Raw genomic sequence first — 6651 nt, forward strand, 5'->3', positions numbered from 1 at the left:
CCTTGGCCTCCCGCTGACCCTACGACCTGGGGCGGGGGCCGGGGGGACCAGGGGCAAGCTCGGTTCCTCCCTCGGGGAAGGCGCTTCCCCGCCGCTGGGATGTGGGGTGGGGGTCCCTTCGCACTCCCTGGCCGCGGTCGGTCCACCTCCCAATAGGGAAGGCCCGCAGCATGGGACACCCGCCCTGGGCCACCTCCAGCCCCGGGACCACCTGCAGCTGCCGACACCCCCCACCCACCCGCGCAGGTGCCTGCACCGTCCCGCTCGGGGTGCGGGGGCCTTCGCCTAGCGACCAGTGACGTCATGAGTTCCCAGCCGCCCCATTGGCCACTTGAGCTAGCGCGGAGCCCCGGAGACCCCAAGGCTACCTACAGGTGGGAAATGGGCGGGGTGGGTGGAGCAGGGGTTCTTGGCCAGGGGTCATTGGGTCAGAGCTGGACTCCTCAATCCTTTGAAAACGCAAAATGCGGGATTATAAAATGAGCAGTGGTTTAGGGCGTGGGCCCCGAGAGGGCGCGATCCTGACCCCCTGCTACTGGACTGAGCTGGCGAGGGGCGTCTCCCCTCTACATCTGTAGGGATGGGGTCCGTCTCGGAAATGGTAGCTGTGTGATTACTATGTGCTCTTTGGTGGAGCAGTCCTTAGCGTTTTGTACAGTATATAAGCCGGTATTTCTTTCTTTTCTTTTTTTTTTTCTTGAAGAACCAGGGCCGGGGATTGAACCCGGGACCTCCTATGTGGGTAGCCGGCGCTCAACCACTGAGCCACCTCGGTTCCCCTGAGCTGATTTTCCGTTTGCTTTGCTTGGTCTTTGTTTGTTTGTGGCTGTTGTTTGCTTTTAGGAGGCTCCAGGAACCCAACCCAGGACCTCGCATGTGGGAAGCAGGTGCTCAACCGCTGAAGCCAATCCGGAGCTTCACTTTTATTGTTATTGTTATGATTGTGGTAAGATGGACATAACATAAGGTTCAATGTTTTAGCCATTTTAAAATATACTGTTCGATGGCATTAAGTACACTCACAATACACTTAATGACATCATCATCACTATCCAGATCCAGAATATTTGGATCACCCTAAAAGGAAAATAGCGATCCCCTTAGCAGTCACTCCTCATTCCCCTTCCCTGCAGCCCCTGCAACCACTAATCTGCTTTCTGTCTGCATGGATTTGCCTGTTCTGGACATTTCCTGTAAATGGAATCCTATAATATGGGGCCTTTTGAGACGGGCTTCTTTCGCTCAGCAGTGTTTTCAGGGCGCATCTACATTATACAAAATCAGAACCTCAGTCCTTTTCATGGCTGATAATACTCCATTGCATGGATGTACCCCATTTCGCTTATCCGCTCATCTGTGACGGGCATTTGGGTGGTTTCCCTTTGGGACTCTGTGGCTGGTGCTGCTATGAGCACTGGCGTACAAGTTTTTTTTGAATCCGTGTTTTCAGTTTTGGGGGTACATACCTAGGAGTGGGACTGGCAGGTCATAGGGTGATTCTGTGTTTAACTGATTGAGGAGCCACTAGACTGCTTCCCACAGTGGCTGTGCCATTTTACCCAGCAACGTAGGGGGCTTCCAATTTCTCCACATCCTCCCAACCCTTGTTATTTTCCGTGCTTTTGGTCAAAGCCACCCTAGCAGGTGTGAAGTGGCATCTCGTTGTGATTTGCGGTTGCATTTCTCTAATAACAAATGCGACTGAGCACATTTTCATTTGTGTATCTTCTTTGAAGAAATGTCTAGCCAAGGTCTTGGCCCATTTAAGTTTTTTCTTAGAGAAGTTATGGGTTTACAGAACACTCATGTATAAAATACAGGATTCCCATACACCACACCACTGCCGCCACCTTGCGTTGGTGTAGACCATTTGTTGCAATGAATGATAACACTTTTTTGTAACAGTACTTTCTTTTAACAGTAGTTACCTTTGTTAAAATTAGTGAAGGATTATTAAAAGTACTGTCGGCTATCATGCATAGTTTATGTTAGGTGTATTTTTTCCTGTATACCACCCTATTGTTAACACCTACTTTTTTTTTTTTAAGATTTATTTATTTATTTATTTCTCTCCCCTTCCCCCCCACCCCGGTTGCCTGTTCTCTGTGTCTATTTGCTGTGTCTTCTTCTTTGTCTGCCTCTGTTGTCAGCGGCACTGGAATCTGTGTTTCTTTTTGTTGCATCATCTTGTGTCAGCTCTCTGTATGTGCAGCCCCATTCCTGGGCAGGCTGCACTTTCTTTCGCGCTGGGCGGCTCTCCTTATGGGGTGCACTCCTTGCGCTTGGGGCTCCCCTACGCGGGGGACACCCCTGCGTGGCAGGGCACTCCTTGCGTGCATCAGCACTGCGCATGGGCCAGCTCCACATGGGTCAAGGAGGCCCGGGGTTTGAACCGTGGACCTCCCATGTGGTAGGCGGATGCCCTAACCACTGGGCCAAGTCCACTTCCCAACACCTACTTTTAATGTCACACGTCTGTTACATATAATTAAAAAAAGAGCATTTTTATACTTTTTTAAAAAGTTTTCTTTTTTTAAAAGAGAAATAGATCACACAAAACGTTAAATTAAAAAACATAAGGGATTCCCATATACCCACGCCCCATCCCACTCTACTTTTTAAAATTCTGTAAAGCTTTATTATTTCCAAATCACAGTGGCAGGAACTTGAGTCATTTACCAATAGCTTTCTACTACGTGCCTTAGAGATACCTCAATAAAAATTGGTATCTGACACAACAGAAGACATTTGCAGAATGTAATATTGTACATGCTGAGGTTGATTGTTACAGACTTATTAAACTCTTTGAGTTTGGTTACATCTTAATTATTTATACAGAACATTGGTCCTATAATATAAAAATAGAGACCAGCAGCTGGAAATTTATCTCATCCAACGTTCAGAGATAAAAGGATTAACCAGTCTTTCCATTATTTTCTGTGTACAAGTCCTTTTTCATTTTGAAATCTGATGGCAAATTCTGGCATTGTTACAAGCTATTGTATGATCAGGGTTCTGAGAACCATCACTACAGCCCATCATCTACAATAGGGTTCACTGCATTATAAAGTTCTGTTTTATCCTTTAATTTTTATTCTAGTACCCTATAGGACCTAAAGTTTCCCTTTAACCACATTCGCTTCTGTAATTCAGTGCTGTTAATTCCACTCACAATAATGGGCTACCATCACCACCATCCCTCTCTAAATCTTTTACAATCAATCTAAATAGAAATTCTGTGCAAAGCAAGCATCAACTTCCCATTCTCTAACCCCCATCTATCCCCCTGGTAACCTATGTTCTCGATTCTAACACTGTGAGTTTGCTTATTACAATTAGTTCAGATCAATGAGATCATACAATATTTGTCCCTTTGTGACTTACTTCACTCAGCATAATGTCCTAAGGTTCGTCCATGTTGTCGCATGCATCAGGACTTCATCCTTTTTATGGCCGAATAATATTCCACCATATGTGTATACCACGACTTGTTGATCCGGCAGCTGCTGATGGACTCCTGGGTTGCTTCCCTCTTTTGGCAATTGTGACTAGTGCTGCGCTGGCCCATTTTTAAATTGGATTGCTTGTCTTTTTTGTTGTTAGGTTGTAAGAATTCCTTACGATTCTGGATACTAGGCCAGTATCAGTCAGCCAAAAGGGTGCTGATGCAAAATACCAGAAGTCTGTTGGCTTTTATAAAGGGTTTTTATTTGAGGTAGAAGCTTACAGTTACCAGGCCATAAAGTGTAAGTTACTTCCCTCACCAAAGTCTGCTGGACGTGTTGGAGCAAGACGGCTGCCGACGTCTGCCAGGGCGCAGGCTTCCTGGGTTCCTCTCTTCCCAGGGTTTATTTCTCTCTGGGATTAGCGCCTCTGTCTTCTCCACAAGGCCAGCCATAGACAATTGGGCGACCTGTTCTGTCTCTCTCTGGACTCAGCAGCTCTGCTCCTCTGTGTGCTTACTTCCCAGGCCCCAGCATCGAAGCTCCAACATCAAACTCCTCTGCTCTGCCGTGTAGTTTTATCCCTTGGTGAGAAGGGACTCAACGTCCTACACACGGCCCAATCAGAACCCTAATCATAATTTAATCATGCCCAGATACAGACCAGTTTACAAACATAATCCAATATCTACTTTTGGAATTCATAAACCATATTGAACTGCTACAAGACACTTACGAGGTTTGCAAATATATGCAAGTATGTTCTCCCATTCTCTGGGTTGTCTTTTCACTCTCCTGATAGTGTCCTTTGAAGCACAAAAGCTTTTTTCTTCTGTTGCTTGTGCTTTGCTGTCATATCGAAGAAACTATTGCCATATCCAAGTTAATGAAGATCTACCCATTTTCTTCTAAGAGTTTTATAGTGTTGTTCTTACATTTAGGTCTTTGATCCATTTTTAGTTCATTTTCAGGTATGGTGTGAAGCAGAGGTCCAATTTCCTTCTTTTGCAAGTGGATTTCCAGTTGTCCCAGCACCATCTGGTCAAGAGACTATTCTTAAAGCACTAACTGAATGGTTTGGCACCCTTTCAAAAATCAATTCACCATAGATGTATGGGGTTTATTTTTGGCCTCTCAGTTTTCTTCCATGGTCTAATAATATGTCTGTCCTTGTGCCATCACCACACTGCCTTTCTTTTTTTTTTAAGATTTTGTTTATTTATGTTTATTTCTCTCCCCTCCCCCCACCCCAGTTGTCTGTTCTTTGTGTCTGTTTGCTGCATCTTCTTTGTCCACTTCTGTTGTTGTCAGCGGCACGGGAATCTGTGTTTCTTTTTGTTGCGTCATCTTGTTGTGTCAGCTCTCCGTGTGGGCGGCGTCATTCCTGGGCAGGCTGCAGTTTCTTTTCGTGCTGGGTGGCTCTCCTTACGGGGGACACTCCTTGCACGTGGGGCTTCCCTACCCGAGGGACACCCCTGGTGGCAGGGCACTCTTTGCAGGCATCAGCACTGCGTGGGGGCCAGCTCCACGCGGGTCAAGGAGGCCGGGGGTTTGAACCTCAGACCTCCCATGTGGTAGGCAGACACCCTAACCGCTGGGCCAAGTCCGCTTCCCCAAACTGCCTTGATTACTGTAGCTTTATAGTTTTGAAATCAGAAATTGTGCCCTCTAACTTTTTTCTTTTTTTTTTTTTTACAACATTGTTTTAGCTATTTGGGTGTGCATTAGTTATATTAGTCAGCCAAAGTGTGCTGATACAAAATACCAGAAATCTGTTGGATTTTACAAAGGGTGCTTATTTGTGGTAGAAGCTTACAGTCACAAGACCCTAAAGAGTCCAACTCAAGGTGTTAGAAAGAAAGGTGTACCTGTAAGAGAACAAAAGGTCACCGGATTGTGGAGGAGAAAAGAATTTTATTAACGATCTTGCAAGAGCAGGCGGGGGACCTGAATAAAATGGTCAGTGTGCCAAACAAGAAACACTGACATTTATACCCTAAACCTAACCCGCAGGTCCCTCCCATGTTCCCCATTGATTGGGCCCTTCAGGGGTTACAGCCTATCCGAGAGTCTAACTTAAACGGGTGCTTGCTCTGAGCCGCTGCTCCCACTCCCTACATTCTGGCAGCTCAGCCACTGTCACTCCTGGCACCGCTTTTCAATCGGCCGCTGCTGCTCACCATTGGCTGCCCTCGCTTGGGCCCCGCCCTCGCTTGGGCCCCACCCCCCGCCTCTCACCATTGGCTGCCCTCGCTTGGGCCCCGCCCTCGCTTGGGCCCCACCCCCACCTCTCACCATTGGCTGCCCTCGCTTGGGCCCCGCCCTCGCTTGGGCCCCGCCCTCGCTTGGGCCCCACCCCCACCTCTCACCATTGGCTGCCCTCGCTTGGGCCCCGCCCTCACTTGGGCCCCGCCCTCATTTTGGAGCCACTTTTCAAGTTCTTGGCGCCAAAGCCACTAGAACCCCTTTTCCTCCTTCCTCCAACTACAGAGCTGGCTCTGGCTTCACCTTCATGTGAAATTAAACAACCCTTGCCTTACAAAGGTACCATAAAAGGTACTTTCCCACCCGAGTCTGTTGCCATGCATTGACGCAAGATGGCGGCGATGTCTGCGGGGGTTCAGTCTTTCTCCTCCACCCAAGGCTCCATGTTCCCAGCTTCTTCCAATCTCAGCCGCAGGCTGGGACAAGTCTTGTCTCTCTCCCAGGGCTCGTTTCTCTCTGGGCTCCGCTGCTCTGCTCCCTCCACTGCACCAGCTGTAAACTGTCAGGCCAACAGCTCGCCTCTCTTCCCCTGGCCTCTGCCCTGTCTAGTGGACCCTTCCCTCTTTCCTCACGTATCTGCTTCTCTGTGCACTTACTTCCCAGCTCCAGGATCAAAACTCTGTCTCCTCTGCCTTCTCGTTTTCTCCTACATCCTACTGACGTGGCCCAGTCAAAGCTTTCATCATTATTTAATCAAATAAAAGTGAAACCTCTGAAACCAATACAGCGTAATGTGCACAGAGGAACAGACCAGTTCACAAACGTAATCCAATATCTATCTTTGGAATTCATAAACTAAATCAAACTGCTACAGGGTCCTTTGAAATTTCTTAAGAATTTTAGGATCAGCTCTTCCATTCTGCCAAAAAAAAAAAAAAAAAAAAAGCTATTGGGATTTTGATAAGGATTGTACTCAATCTCTAAATCGCTTTGCAGAATACTG

The sequence above is a fragment of the Dasypus novemcinctus genome, chromosome 18 (assembly GCF_030445035.2).
Source record: "Dasypus novemcinctus isolate mDasNov1 chromosome 18, mDasNov1.1.hap2, whole genome shotgun sequence".
Taxonomy (NCBI): domain Eukaryota; kingdom Metazoa; phylum Chordata; class Mammalia; order Cingulata; family Dasypodidae; genus Dasypus; species Dasypus novemcinctus.